General features: G+C 43.1%; 1 protein-coding gene and 1 pseudogene across 6 annotated transcripts in view; both read left to right on the forward strand.

The window, feature by feature from the left end:
- Positions 1-18972, forward strand: part of LPA3 (Low PSII Accumulation 3) — a 333567-nt gene that overhangs the window by 52890 nt on the left and 261705 nt on the right. The window lies entirely within an intron of this gene.
- On the forward strand, positions 13994-14618 carry LOC149157496 (tobamovirus multiplication protein 3 pseudogene; annotated as a pseudogene).

Consider the following 18972-nt stretch of genomic DNA (forward strand, 5'->3'; position numbering starts at 1 on the left):
ACATTACCATGAACTGCATATGCCTCAAACTTCTTGATGAACTGCATATCAACACTAGGGCAAAAGTTCACTTTTATAACTTTAGACAGGCATCTAGAAGTCACTAGGATAACCTAAAAATAAATTAGAAAACAAATGAAAAAAAAATAAAAATAAAAACACAAGTAAAATGCTGAAACGTGAGTCGTACGGCCCTGAAACGCGTTTCAGGCCGTACTGGCCACGTTTCAGTTTCATGAAACATGGCAGTACGACCTGAAACGCGTTTCAAGGCCGTACCACACGCATTTCAGCGTTTCGTACTCGTTTCCGTACGGAAACGCCCCCTTGCCCTACGTTTCCTGCAACATAGCTTGAAGTGTTCTCAGGCCACAACCTGAAAGGGTGACTCTAATCATCGTGAAGAGTCGGTAGATCACGTTTCACAATTTTCACATTAGATCCCTTGTACTCTGAATCAATGTAGAATAACTGTAAGGAAAATGTAGAATAGATATTGAATCTTGGTAGCCGCTGATCACTGTTCCCACAAACTGGTCGTTGTACGATGCTACAAATCAAACTATCACTGTATAACTACACATCACTGTCACTACACACTGCATATCGTTGTTACTGCATACCTGTCATTATTGTTACTGCAAATCACTGTGTAACTGTCGGTTGCCACTGAATGTCAAATACTACTATCATCAGGTTGCACATGATGCTACAACCATCTGGCACTGCTATCAAATGATGGCACAAACCAAGGTGCCTCAGGTCATCCCAATGCCCTGCAATCAGTGATTTCAAACTCTGTCCCCAGAGAGGTACTAGCATATAAGTAAGCATGTTGTTTGACTGGTCAAGCCCTGCTATCCATCCTTCTCCAATAGGTTGTATAACTGGAGGATGTTCCCTTCACTGCTTGCTACCCTGCAAGATCACAAATATGTCATCGTACACAAATCCCTAGAAACCCTAGGTCATATAGGTGAAACCCTAGGTCATACTAGAAATCCAAGGTTATACTAGAAACCCTAGGTCAAGACCAACTCCCATAAATCAAGTCAAATGGTCAAGTGAAATAAGTCAACTTAGTCAGATGTCTTATCAATAGTTACGTAACATGGTATAGTCAAGATATTGCAAAGCATTTGTAAGGTCACTTAAATGTACAATTACTATTGGTGTCAAACAAGTCTGCTCCTAATCAAGTCAAGTCCACTTCTCAAGGTCAAAGCATCATGGAGTGCTTATGACATTGTCAATTCAAAGTGAGATGTTGCATCAAGTATGAATGTCATCATAGGACTGTAATATGGTTATTGCAAAAATCAACTCAAATACAACATTGTCATATCATGTAAATTCAATGTCATGTTTATTTAATTCACTGTCAAGAATGTATGTTAGGTCACTGCTCAGGTATCTCTGTGTCAATTATTACACTAAGGACTGCAGCTATCATCACATGAACATTGTTGTTATCAAGTCAATATACAGTCATTATAAGGTCACTGTTTTATGATTATGTCACTGTTTCAAGTTAAGGTCATGTCACTGTTTTGCTGTAACAATAGGACAATCCTGTAGGTGATTTTCAAGGATGAATGTCATACAATAAAGGCTCATAACAAGAGTCTTGTCATCAACGTTCATCACAGCAACATCACCACAATAGTTACCTAAAAAAATATAAAAAGGATGCTTCCAGATTTTCAAAGAAAAGTCACATAAGTTATGTCAATGTCTCATATCTAATAGTCAATTGTCACAAATCACAAGTCCAGCTGTTTAGTCACCGTTACATTTTTCTTTTTCCTGCAACAAGGCTGCTACAGAGGCATCATCAAATCACTATTGAGTTTATAGTCTTTAGGTCTTAGGAAAACAATTGTTCAAGTATTTCTCTACTTGAGTATCTATAGTCAGTGTCTTAGTTCAAGTCACTATGTTGTCATATCACACGTCATTAAATGTCATACTAAAGTCGCATCATGGTGTCACTGTACTTTGGTTCAGGATTGCAATATAAGGTTTGTCAGCAAGGTGATAAATCAATCATTGGCTTAGTGCATGATACTGATACTCAAACGATGAACCACCTACAACCATTGTCTTATGGTGAGAAACATTGTCATATATTGACAACTATCGGTGAAGAAAGTTCAAATCACACTTTGCAGTAGGTAATAAACCTCCCTATCTTTTTTTCAAGATGCACACTTCTGAAATCAAGCCACAATACTTGTTGTCATGCCAAATATCACATCGCTGTGCTTGTCTAGTTGTTGCAGAAATGATGCTTTATCTTGATGAATCACTATGCTGTAGTAATTTATTTGCTTGCGAGGACTATAATGGATCTATTGTCTAAAGCCAAGGTCTAGGAGTATTTGAAATCCAAACTGCCTATACCTTTAAACACTAATCGCTGTCCTGGAGTAGATTCTTGTTGGGAGGCCGAGGAGGGTATTAGGCTTGCGGAAACCCTAGGTTGAATGCACAAAAGCCTAAGCTATAGAGTATGTGCCCTAATAGGGCCGGAAATCTAAGGCACTTAGTCAAGAGATAAGGCCTCAAAAACGTACTCAAAACACTCCCGTTTTATGCCAACAAACCACCCAAATCAGACAAATAAAGTTTCAAAAAACTTGTTCTTTCTTACCTCTGGAAGCTGAAAAACACACGTCTTAGATGATGCCGAGTTGCTGTTCAAGAAGTGTGGCTTGGATTGCTTTCATAAATGTTGGAAATCATCCATAGAGTTAGTTAATACAAGGCCACACTTTGGAGAAGTGGTTTTGTGTTCAAGTTTGTGTATGCCCTAACTGATATAATCATCAAAAACCTTCTCTGTCCTGTGATTTCTTCAGTGGTCCGAAGATTTCAGAGAGACACCAAAATAAATCGTTGAGATATACTATGTCTTGAGAGTGAATAGGTCACTGCTAAGGTATCTCTGTGTTAATTATTACACTAAGGACTGCAGCGATCCTCACATGAACACTGCTGTTATCAAGTCAATATACAGTCATTATAAGGTCACTGTTTTATGATTATGTCACTGTTTTAAGTTAAGGTCATGTCACTATTTTGCTGTAACAATAGGACAGTCCTGTAGGTGATTTTCAAGGATGAATGTCATATAATAAAGGCTCATAACAAGAGTCTTTTCATCAACGTTCATCACAACAACATCACCACAATAGTTACCTAAAAAAATATACAAAGGACGCTTCCAGATTTTCAAAGAAAAGTCACATAAGTTATGTCAATGTCTTATATCTAATAGTCAATTGTCACAAACCACAAGTCCAACTGTTTAGTCACTGTTACATTTTTCTTTTTCCTGCAAAAAGGTTGCTACAGAGGCATCATCAAATCACCATTGAGTTTATAGTCCTTAGGTCTTAGGAAAACAAATGTTCAAGTATTTCTCTACTTGAGTATCTATAGTCAGTGTCTTAGTTTAGGTCACTATGTTGTCATATCACACTATCATGTCATTAAATGTCATACTAAAGTCGCATCATGGTGTCACTGTACTTCGGTTTAGGATTGCAATATAAGGTTTGTCAACAAGGTGATAAATCAATCATTGGCGTAGTGCATGATACTGATACTCAAACGATGAACCACTTACAACCAGTGTTATGGTGAGAAACATTGTCATATATTGACAACTATCGATTAAGAAAGTTCAAATCACACTTTGCAGTAGGTAATAAACCTCCCTATCTTTTTTTCAAGATGCACACTTCTGAAATCAAGCCACAATACTTGTTGTCATGCCAAATATCACATCGCTGTCCTTGTCTTGCTGTTGCAGAAATGATGCTTTATCTTGATGAATCACTATGCTGTAGTAATATATTTGCTTGCGAGGACTACAATGGATCTATTGTCTAAAGCCAAGGTCCAGGAGTATTTGAAACCCAAACTGCCTATACCTTTAAACACTAATCGCTGTCCTGGAGTAGATTCTTGTTGGGAGGCCGAGGAGGGTATTAGGCCTGCGAAACCCTAGGTTGAATGCACAAAAGCCTAAGTATTCAGACCTGTAGAGTATGTGCCCTAATAGGGCCGGAAATCTAAGGCACTTAGTCAAGAGATAAGGCCTCAAAAACGTACTCAAAACACTCCTGTTTTATGCCAACAAACCACCCAAATCAGACAGAAATAAAGTGCCAAAAAAACTTGTTCTTTCTTACCTCTGGAAGCTGAAAAACACAGGTCTTAGATGATGCCGAGTTGCTGTTCAAGAAGTGTGGCTTGGATTGCTTTCATAAATGTTGGAAATCATCCATAGAGTTAGTTAATACAAGGCCACACTTTGGAGAAGTGGTTTTGTGTTCAAGTTTGTGTATGCCCTAACTGATATAATCATCAAAAACCTTCTCTGTCCTGTGATTTCTTCAATGGTCCGAAGATTTCAGAGAGACACCAAAATAATCGTTGAGATATAATATATCTTGAGAGTGAATAGGTCACTGCTCAGGTATCTCTGTGTCAATTATTACACTAAGGATTGCAGCTATCATCACATGAACACTGTCGTTAACAAGTCAATATACAGTCATTATAAGGTCACTGTTTTATGATTATGTCACTGTTTCAAGTTAAGGTCATGTCACTGTTTTGCTATAACAATAGGACAGTCCTGTAGGTGATTTTCAAGGATGAATGTCATACAATAAAGGCTCATAACAAGAGTCTTGTCATCAACTTTCATCACAGCAACATCACCACAATAGTTAACTAAAAAAATATACAAAGGACGCTTCCAGATTTTCAAAGAAAAGTCACATAAGTTATGTCAATGTCTTATATATAATAGTCAATTGTCACAAATCATAATTCCAACTGTTTAGTCACTGTTACTGTAATATCCCTTATCAGGAATATACCCCAAACACAAGCAAACTCCAACCAGAGATGGACTGGGAGGGAATTTACCAGATATGTCGCCTCTAAAAAGAGGACGAGATCCGGAGGCTGCCTGGCCCTTTCCAGACTCTGTCTAAGAGTATAATAGAAACACACAAGTGGTATAATAGCCGAGAATGCTCACAGAGGTACAAGTAACAATAATACTATATATATCAAATAAACTATAAACAGATACACAAGAAACGTAGAGAGAATGCTAAGCCATTTTATTATATTGAGTAATAAAATGAGTACAGGAGGTGATCAGGAAGATGGCACCTCTACTTGCACAAGGAAAGTGAAGAAATACACTCAGAATAGCAAAGGAATGACCCCTCTCTGATCTGCGTCCAAGTTGCTGGGAAAACTGCTGCGTTGCTGCTGCTGCTAGAAATCAAACGAGGATTTGGGACTGCTCCCCTCCTCAGAAAAAGCTGAAACTCTGGAATCAGACTCTACTCAAGAAACCCAAAAAAACCCAGAAAGCTTTCCTGGAATGGCCAACCCCCGAAAATCACCCCCTTGGGGTTCTGCGCAGTTCCTCACTGCTCTGCACTGCCACTGAATAGAACCCTCCGAAACTCAGCCCAAAACTCTGCCAAACTCCTCCAATATGCAAGAGCTGATCTCTTGCTCAATCCCTCGGCTCAAATCCTCCACAAACCCTCAATCTAGACTTCTCCCAAAAAGAACTGCGTCCCTCTCCCAGTGCTACGCAGTCTTCCAGAACACTGATAAAACCACTGTTGAAATGCTGAAGATACGACTGCTGAAATGCCAATGAAAATACCTTGCCCGAGCAGGCACTCGAAGTCCCCCAGGGCTAAGGGTGAGATCTCCGAATGGAGACACTCAATGCACTAAACAGTGCTGCAAACTAGCTAAACAGCCAGCGTGCTCTAAGCCAAAACGACTATCACAAATGCACATAACCGAATGATCAAAATGAGGGGGCTCCTCTCTCTTTTATAGCTTCTGCCTCTCTCAATCCCAATGCTCACCTTCTCCTACGTGATTCCCCTTTTGCCACGTGTTCCTCCCCTCCTGCGCAATCCCTCCATGTGTCTGCGTGGGCTCCATTTCTGCATCCCCCTTTTGGCCCCCTTGTCTCTCCCTTTAAGTCACAATGTTGTGCTACTAGGAAGTGACTTTTATTCTAAAAGTGAGTTATGTCCCCCTTTCTCACTTTTTTATTTACAAAATAACTATAGAAGGCAAAATTTGGCAAAATCGAATATTCCAATTAGCTGGGGCTAATTAGGAATATTACAATCTTCCCCGGCAAAATGTTGCTTGTCCTCAAGCAACTGAAGTGATGGATGCTGTAAAATCTTCTCATTCTCCCAAGTGGCATCCTCATCCGGCAAATTCTTCCACCTCACCAAGAATTCCCGGACCGTCCTGCTCCGCAGCTGCCTCTCCCTGGTATCAATGATAGCCTCCGGTTGCAATACCAAATGCCCCTCATCATCCATAGGTGGTAGCTCATCTGTCACTGTTACCTGCTGCCCCAATGCCTTTTTCAGGCATGATACATGAAAAATGTTATGAATCTTGCTGCCTTGGGGCAGCTCCAACTCATATGCAACTTGTCCAATCCTGCGTATCACCCTGTATGGCCCATAAAAGCGGGGCTTGAGCTTTTCAGCCCCCTTTTGCTTCAGTGACGACTGTCGGTATGGTTGTAATCGTAGGTAGACCATGTCCCCCACCTCGAACTGCCTCTCTACCCGACCCCTGTCGACATACAACTTCTGCTGGTTCTGCACTGTAGCCATGTTATCCTTGAGAGCTCGGAGGATATCCTAACTCTCTTGGATCCAAATCTTGGCTCTAGGAGCCCTGCTGTCACCAAACATCACGTCAACAAAAGATAAAGGATGATACCCATATAAGGCATAGAATGGTGACATACCAATGGATATGTGATGTGAAGTATTGTAGCAATACTCCCCCAGATGCAGCCACTTCAGCCATGCTCGCTGCTGCCCACTGACATAGTTACGCAAGTAGCCCTCTAGCCACTTGTTAACTATCTTTGTCTGCTCATCCGTCTGTGGGTGATAACTGGTACTCGGAGTCAACTCCGTCCCCACCAACCGGAAAAGCTCCTGCTAAAACCCGCCCATGAAACGGATGTCCCTGTCATTGACGATGGTCTTAGGAAGACCATGTAGCCTGAAGATCTCCTTGGAGAACAGCTTGGCCACCTGTGCTGTTGTGTAGTGTGCGGATATGGCAAAGAAATGCGCGTACTTTGTCAGTCGGTCAACGACGACAAAGATACAATCCTTGCCCTATACCGTGGGCAATCCTGTGATGAAGTCCATCGAAATGCTCTCCCATTTCCCCTCCGGAATGGGTAGCGGTTGCAATAAACCCGCGGGATGGCTCATCTCTCCCTTGTTCCACTGGCAAACATCGCACTCCCTGATATGCCGGAGTACGTCCTCCTTGAGGCCCTTCCAGGAGAACCTCTCTCTAATGGCCCTGTAGGTTTTGGTAAACCCCTGATGGCCTGCCAATGGTGAATCATGTGATGCCTGGAGTATCTTCTTCTTGAGCTGAGACCCCTCAGTCAAGAAGATCTGATCCTTGTAATAGATGATCTCATCGATCACCCTGAACCTGTCATCTGCCACCTGCCCGTCCAGAATCTCACATGCAAACTTGTCCTTGGAGTACTCTACTAAGAGTCGAGCCCTCCAGTCTGTATCCAAGCTCATAAGAGACAACGTGGCTAGTCTACGTGAAAGGGCATCTGCTACCATGTTATTCTTACCCTTGACATACTCAATGTCAAAGTCATATGCTTGGATCTTATTGATCCACTTCTGCTGCCTCTCCTGCAACTGCTTCTGCTCCAAAAAGAACTTGAGGCTGTTGTGATCAGTCCTCACCCTGAACCTGTTCCCCACCAAATACTGCCGGTACTTAGCCAATGCATGCATGATGGCCAGCATCTCCTTGTCGTATATAGAATACAACCTCTTGTGCGGAAGGAGCTTCCGGCTCTCAAAGGCTATAGGGTGACCTCCTTGCATCAATACTGCGCTGATCCCCTCTCCCAACGCATCACACTCCAAAACAAATGGCTGCGTAAAATCTGGCAATGCAAGCACTGGGAAGCTGCTCATAACCTCCTTGAGCCTGTCAAAGGCTCGCTGCGCTGTATCCGACCAACTGAATGCCCCCTTCCTCGTCAAATCTGTCAGGGGTGCAACAAGCTGTGAGAAACCTTTGACGAACTTTCGGTAGTAAGTACAAATGCCAATGAATCCTCGAAGTTCCGTCACGTTTCTCGGCTCCGGCCAATCTCTGATGGCCCTAATCTTCTCCTCGTGGACCCTCACTCCATCCACTCCAATGATGTGTCCCAAGTATAACATCTTCGTCAACCCGAACTCACATTTGGAGAGCTTGGCATAGAACTGCTGCTCCTCCAAGATGCGTAATACTGTCTCAATATGCTGGAGATGCTCCTCCCATGTCCTGCTGTAAATGAGTATATCATCAAAGAACACCAACACAAACTTCCTCAAGTGACTACGGAAGATGTGATTCATGCAAGACTGGAATGTAGCTGGGGCGTTGGTTAGCCCAAAGGGCATCACCAAAAACTCAAAGTGCCCATAGTGACATCTGAAGGCGGTCTTGGGAATGTCCTGCTCCCTCACGCGAATCTGATGGTACCCTGATCTCAAATCAATCTTTGAGAAGAACTGTGCTCCTCTCAACTCATCCATCAACTCATCGATCCTGGGTATGGGGTACCTGTTCTTCAGTGTCCTCTTGTTCAGGGCCCTATAGTCAATGCACATCCTCAATGTACCATCCTTCTTCTTCACCAACACCACAGAAGAAGCAAAAGGACTTGTGCTCGGTCGGATGTGCCCAAGAGCTAGCAACTCTTGAATGGCCCGCTCTATCTCGTCCCGATAGGCCTTGGGATGCCTATAGGGGGTAGTAATCACTGCCTGTATGCCCTGCTCAAGCTCAATAGTGTGCTCAAACCCCTGGTTCGGTGGTTGACCCGGCGGAATCTCCCCAAATACTATGGCATACCGGTCAAGGATGGACTGTATCTCCGGGTGCACTGTCTGCCCTGTAGTCCCTGCCTCCAATGCACACAGCTCTACTACCCACTCTATGTCTCCCTTCCGAAAGACTGCCTCCATCCGATGAGCCGAAACAGTCTGAGGCGGATACGTATGCTATCCCCGTATCTTCTCATGCCTCCCTGTCTTCTCATCATCCCACTCCATCTCTAGGGTCTTCCAATCCGTCGTGACCTTCCCTAGAGTGATGAGCCATTGAACACCCAGTATCATGTTGGTGTCCGGAATATCGACCACGAAAAAGTGGTCAGTCAATGTGTAGGTGCCCATCATCACTGAAAGCTTTGGAACATATCAAGCACACGTCATGGTCTGATCTCTTGGGACCAAGACTGAAAACCCATCGAAGCTCTCTGTCTGTATGCCTCTCTGCTCAACCATCTGTGCATCGATGAAGTTGTGGGTCGCCCCACTGTCAACCAAAACTGACACTCGCTGGCCACGTACCGTCCCTCGTACGTGTAGCGTCAGATACTTGGGAACTCCTCGCAATGCGGCAAGGGCCCCTTCGGTGGGTGCAAAAGATGCACCACCTGCTGCTGGCGGTGGAGGTGGCAAAGGTCCCTGTCCATCATGGCTATCTCCTGCCTCCACACCATCCTCGTCATCCTCTTCTCCACTGCTCTCGGAGAAAACCTCAATGAAATGTGCCTTGCCAGCAGCACATCTATGCCCTGGTGCCCATGGCTCCTGACATGTGAAGCACAACCGCTTCTTCTTTAGCTCCCTCTTGACATCATCGTCAATCTGTACTCGTCCTGGATTCCCCTTTGGAGGTGGAATCCTCACATCCTTCCCCTTAGACTAGAAAGTCTGTCTTTGGGGGTAAGGTGTCCGGGTCCTGGGTAAGACATCCTGTAGGTCCCGGGTCCTGCTGATAGCATCCTGAAGGGTGGTTGGTCTAGCGGATTTGACTAGACCCCGAAGTGGCTCTGCTAACCCCTCAACATACATATAGATCCTCTGTGCTGTGGATAGATCTGGCACCATCGCTGAGACTCTCAAGAAATCTGCAATGTAGGTCTCTGGGCTCCCCGTCTGTTAGAGCCTTGTTAGCTCAACAAAATGCTGCTCTGGATCCCTCCGATCAAATCGCTCCATTAATCTCTTGGTGAACTCGGCATATGTCGTCACCATGGAGTGTCCTAGTGTAACCATCCCATGAAACCACCAATCCTGGGCCTCACCATCCAAATGCAATGTCGCCACCTTGATGGCCTTTGTCTCCGACATCTGGTTAAGCTGGAAATAAATGTCCAGCTTCTCCACCCAAGACTTTGCCGAACTGTTTGATGAGCCATCAAACGTAGGCAAGTGGAATCTACTCGTTGCATGGTGGGTGTCACCATCATGATAATGTCAGTACCCTCTGTGATGGTTGCGGGGTCTACTATCCCGCTGGAGCTGAACAAAATCACGGAATGAGAGGGCTTCCTTGAACTCCTGCCCATAGGCCTGGTACTCTGCAAAATAATCACCCATGTGTCCAGGCTCTGCCTCCTGCTGGGCTACGGCCCCCGTGTCTGCTCCTAAGAAAGTGGGCATGGTAGAGCGTGTAGGGGCATGTGAGGCCACCTGCTGCGCAGTATCACGCTGCTCTGGCAAATGGTGGGATGCACCCGATCCCTCACAAACCTAGAAAACCCGTGGGCTCTCACGCTATCTGGCCTCTACTGCCGTGAATATCTGCCCCATCACCTCAATTTGCCTCGACAGATCCTGCACTGATTTGAAGAGCATATCCACAGATCTCTTCTCGTCATCATCTGCCATTGGAGCTTCCTGCTCTACGTCCACCACTGGCTCCTCCTATTCTGCGTCCACCACCGGAACACAGTCTCCCTCTCCGTAGGTATTCTCCAACCTACGCCCAATGTCTCTGTATCTCCGACCTCTGTAACAGATATAGGGTTTCTCCCCCGGTGTCATAGATTGCTAGCTCCACAGGCTGAGCCAGATCTATGCTCTGATACCACTGTAATATCCCTTATCAGGAATATACCCCAAACACAAGCAAACTCCAACCAGAGATGGACTGGGAGGGCATTTACCAGATATGTCGCCTCTAAAAAGAGGACGAGATCCGGAGGCTACCTGGCCCTTTCCAGACTCTGTCTAAGAGTATAATAGAAACACACAAGTGGTATAATAGCCGAGAATGCTCACAGAGGTACAAGTAACAATGATACTATATATATCAAATAAACTATAAACAGATACACAAGAAACGCAAAGAGAATGCTAAGCCATTTTATTATACTGAGTAATAAAATGAGTACAGGAGGTGATCAGGAAGATGGCACCTCTACTTGCACAAGGCAAGTGAAGAAATACACTCAAAATAGCAAAGGAATGACCCCTCTCTGATCTGCGTCCAAGCTGCTGGGAAAACTGCTGCGTTGCTGCTGCTGTTAGAAATCAAACGAGGATTTGGGACTGCTCCCCTCCTTAGAAAAAGCTGAAACTCTAGAATCGGACTCTACTCAAGAAACCCAGAAAAACCCAGAAAGCTTTCCTGGAATGGCCGACCCCCGAAAATCACCCCCTTGGGGTTCTGCGCAGTTCCTCACTGCTCTGCGCTGCCACTGAATAGAACCCTCCGAAACTCAGCCCAGAACTCTGCCAAACTCCTCCAATATGCAAGTGTTAAACACACACATGGCAGCAACAAATATGAAAGATAAAGCATGAGAATCAATTTTTATTAACAAGAGATATACATTTATAGTACATATTGTGACCGTTGGGTTTCACATCCCAAGGTCTCTTGAACTCCTTTTGTCTATTCGGCTTCCACACTAACCCATTGAGGATTAGGTGTCCAACATTCCCCCCCTTAATCTGAAGGGTTATGTATGAGTCCAAGAAGAGAGCTGTAATACAAAATGTGCAAAAATGCATGGCAGCACTAGGCTGAATGTGCTCTCTGAAATGTTGGTAAAAAAGGTGGTGGTTTAAGGATGACCACCAACACTGGAATGCTTAGTGCAGTTCCTGGAACTCTTCCAAAACTGGCAAGAAGCTGAAGTCTTCTATTAGAGGAAGTGCTCCTATTGTTTTGAAGAGGGAAACCTTTAACCATGAAAGGGAGGTCTCACCCCGCATAAAAGGGAGAACTTCAACCGGAAAAGGTAAGTCTCAACGTGTGATGGTTTAAGGATGACCAAAAACTCTGGAATGCTTAATGCAATTCCTGGAACTCTTCCAAAACTGGCAAGAAGCTGGAGTCTTCTGCTAGAGGAAGTGTTCTCAATTTTGTTCCTGGAATTCTTCTGAAACTGGCAAGAAGCTGGAGTCTTCTGCTAGGGGAAGTGTCCCAGATTACCAACTGAAGGCATGTTCACGAGCATCTTTGTCTTTGGCTACAACTCTGAAATTGGTGTGGCAAGTTGTGGCTCAGGCTCGCTTGATGTGGCTTTGAAGCTTGTAAATGACCATTATTTCCCCCCTGTCAGATACAAGGTGAGATGATGGAGAAAACTCAACTGCAAGACTGTTCAATACTCTGGAACAAGTTCTGACATGTGTTTGGAATATCTTCTTGGCTGTTGATGCCCATTGCCAAGAAGCGATCCATCCAAGATGAATCTTTGTTCTTGCAAGACGTTTATTTCTGAAGCATCTGTGTGAAGAATGATTGGTGTTATGACAATGCTTACATGGATGAAGATCAAAACAGTGATCTTTCAAATGGCCAACTCAGTCACAGTGTTGGCATTTCACAATCTGTTGTTGTCGCTGTGGAAGAGGAGCAAAATGAAGAGCAGGTGAACTGTCATGAATGAATCCAGCACTCTGAAACTGAATGGGCTTTGAGTAGTCTGGAATATGAAAGGACAAGTCCTTGTCATATCCAAGACCAGTTCTCGGCTTGTTGTGGACAAGCTGTTCCCAAGGTTTGATGATGGGCTTGGGAAGTGCACACTGAGTTTCTGCATCTGCATGTACAACTGCTGCTTTATGGGAGTCTGTTTCAATCTTCTGAACAGAAACAGGTTCAGAATGATGACTCCTCTGTTTTAATTCTTCTTGCTGTAGCTGAGTTTCGAGCTGCAAAAATTCTATCTTCTCTTGTGCATTTTGCAGACAAATTATAATGTCAGTCAGAGAGGATTTGTTGATTTTTACTGTGTCATTAGTAGTAGACTGTATTAGAGTTTTAAGGAACTCTAATACTTCACTGATTCTGGCCATTTTTTTTTTCAATCTCTGATTTACACCTTAAAAATGAGCAGCAGGGCAAGGCCAGGAAGGTTGTACAAGCGCAGAATCTCTGGTTTGCAATTTTAGAATCTCAGATAGAAACTGGCAATTCTTATATGTTGTACAAGGACTCGTGCAACAGGAAGAGCAATTAGCAGAATTTGGGAACAGTCAAGTCTTCAAATCTTTGCACAGAAATTATCGAGTACACTAGCCCAACAGAAAGTGCAGGTTGTAATTTGGCATCAATTGCTCTGCCATGATTTGTAAGAGAAAAGGGTATTCCTATTGAGTCTCATCCTTCAAAGCTTGCTGGCAGCCTGGGTTCTAAGAACCGATACTTTGATTTTGATAAGCTAGGAGAGGTTACATCAATTATTACTCAAAACCCGAATAAAATCATTGATGTGAACTACTATCCTGTGGAAACTTGAAAAGATCGAACTGAGATGCACTATGGAATCATTGCTGGAAGAGTTCTTTCATCTCACTTCCCTTAAACATTTGAGAATGTACGCAAGCGGGAAGTCACTAACGCTGCTTGAGTCGTTCGGGAATCTTACAAACCTTCGTGATCTTCACTTGACTGGCTGCTCCAAGTTGAAAAGGCTACCAGATCATATGTTGGCTGCGTTTCCGGGAAATCAACGTTCTGAAAGAGGAATTGGAAGAGTGGGGACAATCTCAAACACTGGACGCCACTGGTATGATGCTAGCCACAAGAATAAAACTGCTACCCGTCAGAAGGACCATACATGCTACCACATTTCAGAGAGGAACCTGCGATTTTGCTACATGTTTTGCTTGATATGCCTGGCCTGCTATTTTTTACCACGTATACTCTGTTGGTCCTATTTTGGGCAGAAATATACTATCAGGCACGGGCAATATCAGTAGACGGTTATAGACCTGCTTTTATCACAATCAATGGTATCATCTATCTCATTCAGATATGCATATGGATTTACTCTTGGTGGAGCCCTAGTCCAGTTGTTGAGATCCTCTCCAAGTTATTCTTTGCAGGTGTCTCCTTCTTTGCAGCGTTGGGGTTTTTACTTTATGGTGGCAGACTGTTCTTCATGCTTCGACGTTTTCCAGTTGAATCAACAGGACGCAAAAAGAAGTTGCAAGAGGTCGGCTATGTTACTACAATCTGCTTTACTTGTTTTTTTCATAAGATGCGTCATGATGTTTTTCTCTGCATTTGACAAAGGTGCAAACCTTGATGTTTTGGATCATCCGATCTTGAACTTCATGTATTACTTGATAGTGGAAATAGTTCCATCTTCACTTGTTCTCATAATAAAACTGCTACCCCGTTTCAGAGAGGAACCTGCGTATGTGCCCTCATTAGTGTCACCAAGTGCGAGGTTGTTTTGAGGCGAACATGGGGTGAAAACATAGCTTACGCCAACACTGACAGCAGGAATTTACAGGCTTGTATTATGATAATCGCTCCATCTCTGTTTGCCGGTCAACTGAAACGTCAAGCCTTTGAAACGTCGAACATAATCTGGTCCAAATCAAGTCAAAATAATACAAGCGCAGAGTCTCACGACAAATACAGGCGCAATGGTAAAAAAGTACCAGAACTTGGTTATCTCAGACAGATCTTCACAGCGTCGAATCTCTCTCGCAGACAGAGAAGATTGCAGCCTGTTGAGGCAAAATCGGTGGCTCGTGTTTCAAGAAAGCAGCAAACGTTGCGTTCCACTTGTTCCAAGAAAGCAGAAAGCCAACATTGTCATAAAATTTTACCGAACAACACTTTCATACCATTTGACTCCTCGATCAAACTTCTACCAAATTCTAAGAGAGCATTTTGTCAGCATTTCAAGGATCGGCGACAGTCAGAAGAGAGTTCACGAATCACATTAAATAAATCAAGTCCTTATGAATATGTCCAATATAATAACACCTCCTGCGGTGCACTTTGAACTTTGAAGCCATCAAACAGAATGATAACTAGTGGATGATTGGCGTACGACATGAGAATAAATCTTTGACAGAAATAAGATCTCCCTCGTCTCTGCCGTATGGAAATGCTCCAGCATCCGCCAAAACACAGATAATCCTTTTCCAGTGAGATCTTGAGCAGACATTATAAAACCACAAGTTTAATAACTACTTTGTCACAATATTGCATGCCTATCGACGGATTTTGGAACCCTTCGAACTCTGGTCTGACATGTGGTGATATATATATTGGAAAGTATGGAAGTTTATTTTTATATATATCAGAAAGCATAAAAGTGTATCTTACGCCAACAACACCATTGTTCAAATGCTTCTCTCTGAAAAACTCGAGAACCCGCAGTTAAAGCCGAAACGAACCCAAGCAACCGCCGTCAGCATACACTTCTTAGGCCGAGAATCATCTGCAGAACGATACTTGTTCTCAAGACAGCTCCGGTAGGAAAATGGGCAGACCCACTTAAACAGAGGTTGAGAAACCAAATAGATAGGTAAAAAAATGCTTACTACAACTACCAGTAAACGACATGCGCACAAAACCGATTCAGGTTCAGAGAAAGAAACTATGACCCAACAAAAAGCCTTGAGTTATACACAATAGCATTTAAGCTGAGATAAACAGAGGCACGACACATATCCAGACAGTTGGCGGAATGAGAGATAGCAAGGGATGACTACGAAACTTCCCCTGATGGTTAAGAGCACCAGCTGTCGCAGCCCATTGGGTCCTTCATCATTCAGCACTGTATCTCATTGGTAGCGAGGACGGACGAATCGTTGGTTCACGCGGGTTCGGATGAAGCGTTATGCATACAATGCTCTGTTCTGACAAATGCTCTGGAGCAGCGTTCAAATGAATAACACATTCAATGTGTATTCCTGCGTGGAGGCACCATACAACATTCAGCGTTCAAGGCAGAGAGCCCAGAGAAAATACCAGGTCAGGGGTGTCAGTTTTGAAATATGGGCAGAACAGGAAAATAGGCAGAAAATGGAGTTACAAAGGCAGGAATACTAAAAATAGGACCTGCTCATAAAGACCATAAAACAAATGGCTCAAAGAAATTATGCAGGGCAAGAATACGCCTGCTCTGATACCATGTTAAACACACACATGGCAGCAACAAATATGAAAGATAAAACATGAGAATCAATTTTTATTAACAAGAGATATACATTTATAGTACATATTGTGACCGTTTGGTTTCACATCCCAAGGTCTCTTGAACTCCTTTTGTCTATTCGGCTTCCACACTAACCCATTGAGGATTAGGTGTCCAACAGCAAGAGCTGATCTCTTGCTCAATCCCTCGGCTCAAATCCTCCACAAACCCTCAATCCAAACTGCTCCAAAAAAGAACTGCGTCCCTCTCCCAGTGCTGCGTAGTCCTCCAAAACACTGATAAAACCACTGATGAAATGCTGAAGATACTGTTGCTGAAATGCCAACGAAAATACCTTGCTCGAGCAGGCACTTGAGGTCCCCCGGGGTTAAGGGTGAGATCTCCGAACGGAGACACTCAATGCACTAAATAGTGCTGTAGACTAGCTAAACAGCCAGCGTGCTCTAAGCCAAAACAACTATCACAAATGCACATAACCGAATGATCAAAATGAGGGGGCTCCTCTCTCTTTTATCGCTTCTGCCTCTCTCAATCCCAATGCTCACCTTTTCCTGCGTGATTTCCCTTTTGCCACGTGTTCCTCCCCTCTTGCGCAGTCCCTCCATGTGTCTGCGTGGGCTCCATTTCTGCGTTCCCCTTTTGGCCCCCTTGGCTCCCCCTTTAAGTCACAACGTTGTGCTACTAGGAAGTGACTTTTATTCTAAAAGTGAGTTATGTCCCCCTTTCTCACTTTTTTATTTACAAAATAACTATAGAAGGCAAAATTTGGCAAAATCGAATATTCCAATTAGCTGGGGCTAATTAGGAATATTACAGTTACATTTTTCTTTTTCCTACAACAAGGCTGCTATAGAGGCATCATCAAATCACTGTTGAGTTTATAGTCTTTAGGTTTTAGGAAAACAAATGTTCAAGTATTTCTCTACTTGAGTATCTATAGTCAGTGTCTTAGTTCAGGTCACTATGTTGTCATATGACACTGTCATGTAATTAAATGTCATACTAAAGTCGCATCATGGTGTCACTGTACTTCGGTTCAGGATTGCAATATAGGGTTTGTCAACAAGGTGATAAATCAATCATTGGCTTAGTGCATGATACCGATACTCAAACGATAAACGACTTACAACCAGTCTTATGGTGAGAAACTTTGTCATATATTGACAACTATTGGTGAAGAAACTTCAAATCACACTTTGCAGTAGGTAATAAACCTCCCAATCTTTTTTTCAAGATGCACACTTCTGAAATCAAGCCACAATACTTGTTGTCATGCCAAATATCACATCACTGTCCTTGTCTGGCTGTTGCAGAAATGATGCTTTATCTTGATGAATCACTATGCTGTAGTAATTTATTTGCTTGCGAGGACTATAATGGATCTATTGTCTAAAGCCAAGGTCCAGGAGTATTTGAAATCCAAACTGCCTATACCTTTAACACTAATCACTGCCCTGGAGTAGATTCTTGTTGGGAGGCCGAGGAGGGTATTAGGCCTGCGGAATCCCTAGGTTGAATGCACAAAAGCCTAAGCTGTAGAGTATGTGCTCTAATAGGGCTGGAAATCTAAGGCACTTAGTCAAGAGATAAGGCCTAAAAAACGTACTCAAAACACTCCCGTTTTATGCCAACAAACCACCCAAATCAGACAGAAATAAAGTGCCAAAAAAACTTGTTCTTTCTTACCTCCGGAAGCTGAAAAACACAGGTCTTAGATGATACCGAGTTGCTGTTCAAGAAGTGTGGCTTGGATTGCTTTCATAAATGTTGCAAATCATCCATAGAGTTAGTTAATAGTAAATACAAGGCCACACTTTGGAGAAGTGGTTTTGTGTTCAAGTTTGTGTATGCCCTAACTAATATAATCATCAAAAACCTTCTCTGTCCTGTGATTTCTTCAGTGGTCCAAAGATTTTAGAGAGACACCAAAATAAATCGTTGACTTGAGATATAATATGTCTTGAGAGTGAATAGGTCTTCTTTTGAAGAGTTTAGAGGGGTTCCAAACTAAATAATTGTTGGAGATGAAGGGGCTTCATAAAAATTTAATTAATTTATATCTTGTGAGCTAAGTAAGAGAGTCATTGCCTGTATGTGAGTAGATTTAGGATTAGGTCATTTTGTATTTTAGGAAGAGGTTCCTAATGTAAATATTGGAGTATACTTAGGCACATAGCTTAAAAGTTGGAAATAGAGGGTTTCAACAACTAGACATTGGAGGAAAATAAGCATAATTAAATGATAGCTTAAGTCATAAGTGAGAAGGTTGTTAGCCTTGTGGAGGAAAGGTAAGACTATTTAATTAATGGGGGACCCTTCTTGTGAGTACATGCCTATCCTAGAAGATCATTTCTTCATGAAAGATGATGTGGAACCCTCAACCTTAGTTTTATATGCCCTTAACCAATAAAAGTATGCCAAGTCACACCCCTTGGGGTTTTAGCCCAGAAATTGGGGTTACCAACTTCAAAGGTGAATATCTCTCAAACCAGGAGGAACCGCGTGGCGTGCCACATTTCACCGAAAATAATTTTTCGAGGAGAATCCAATGACATGGATCTCCAACGCAAACTCAATTATTTGCTACCTCAAAAACCCTCAACAAGGTCGGGGTATGTCCTCAGTCCAGGGAACCC

Source organism: Pinus tabuliformis, chromosome 5_2, assembly GCF_031772625.1.
Source record: "Pinus tabuliformis cultivar Carrire ecotype Pingquan chromosome 5_2, CPIR1, whole genome shotgun sequence".
NCBI lineage: Eukaryota > Viridiplantae > Streptophyta > Pinopsida > Pinales > Pinaceae > Pinus > Pinus tabuliformis.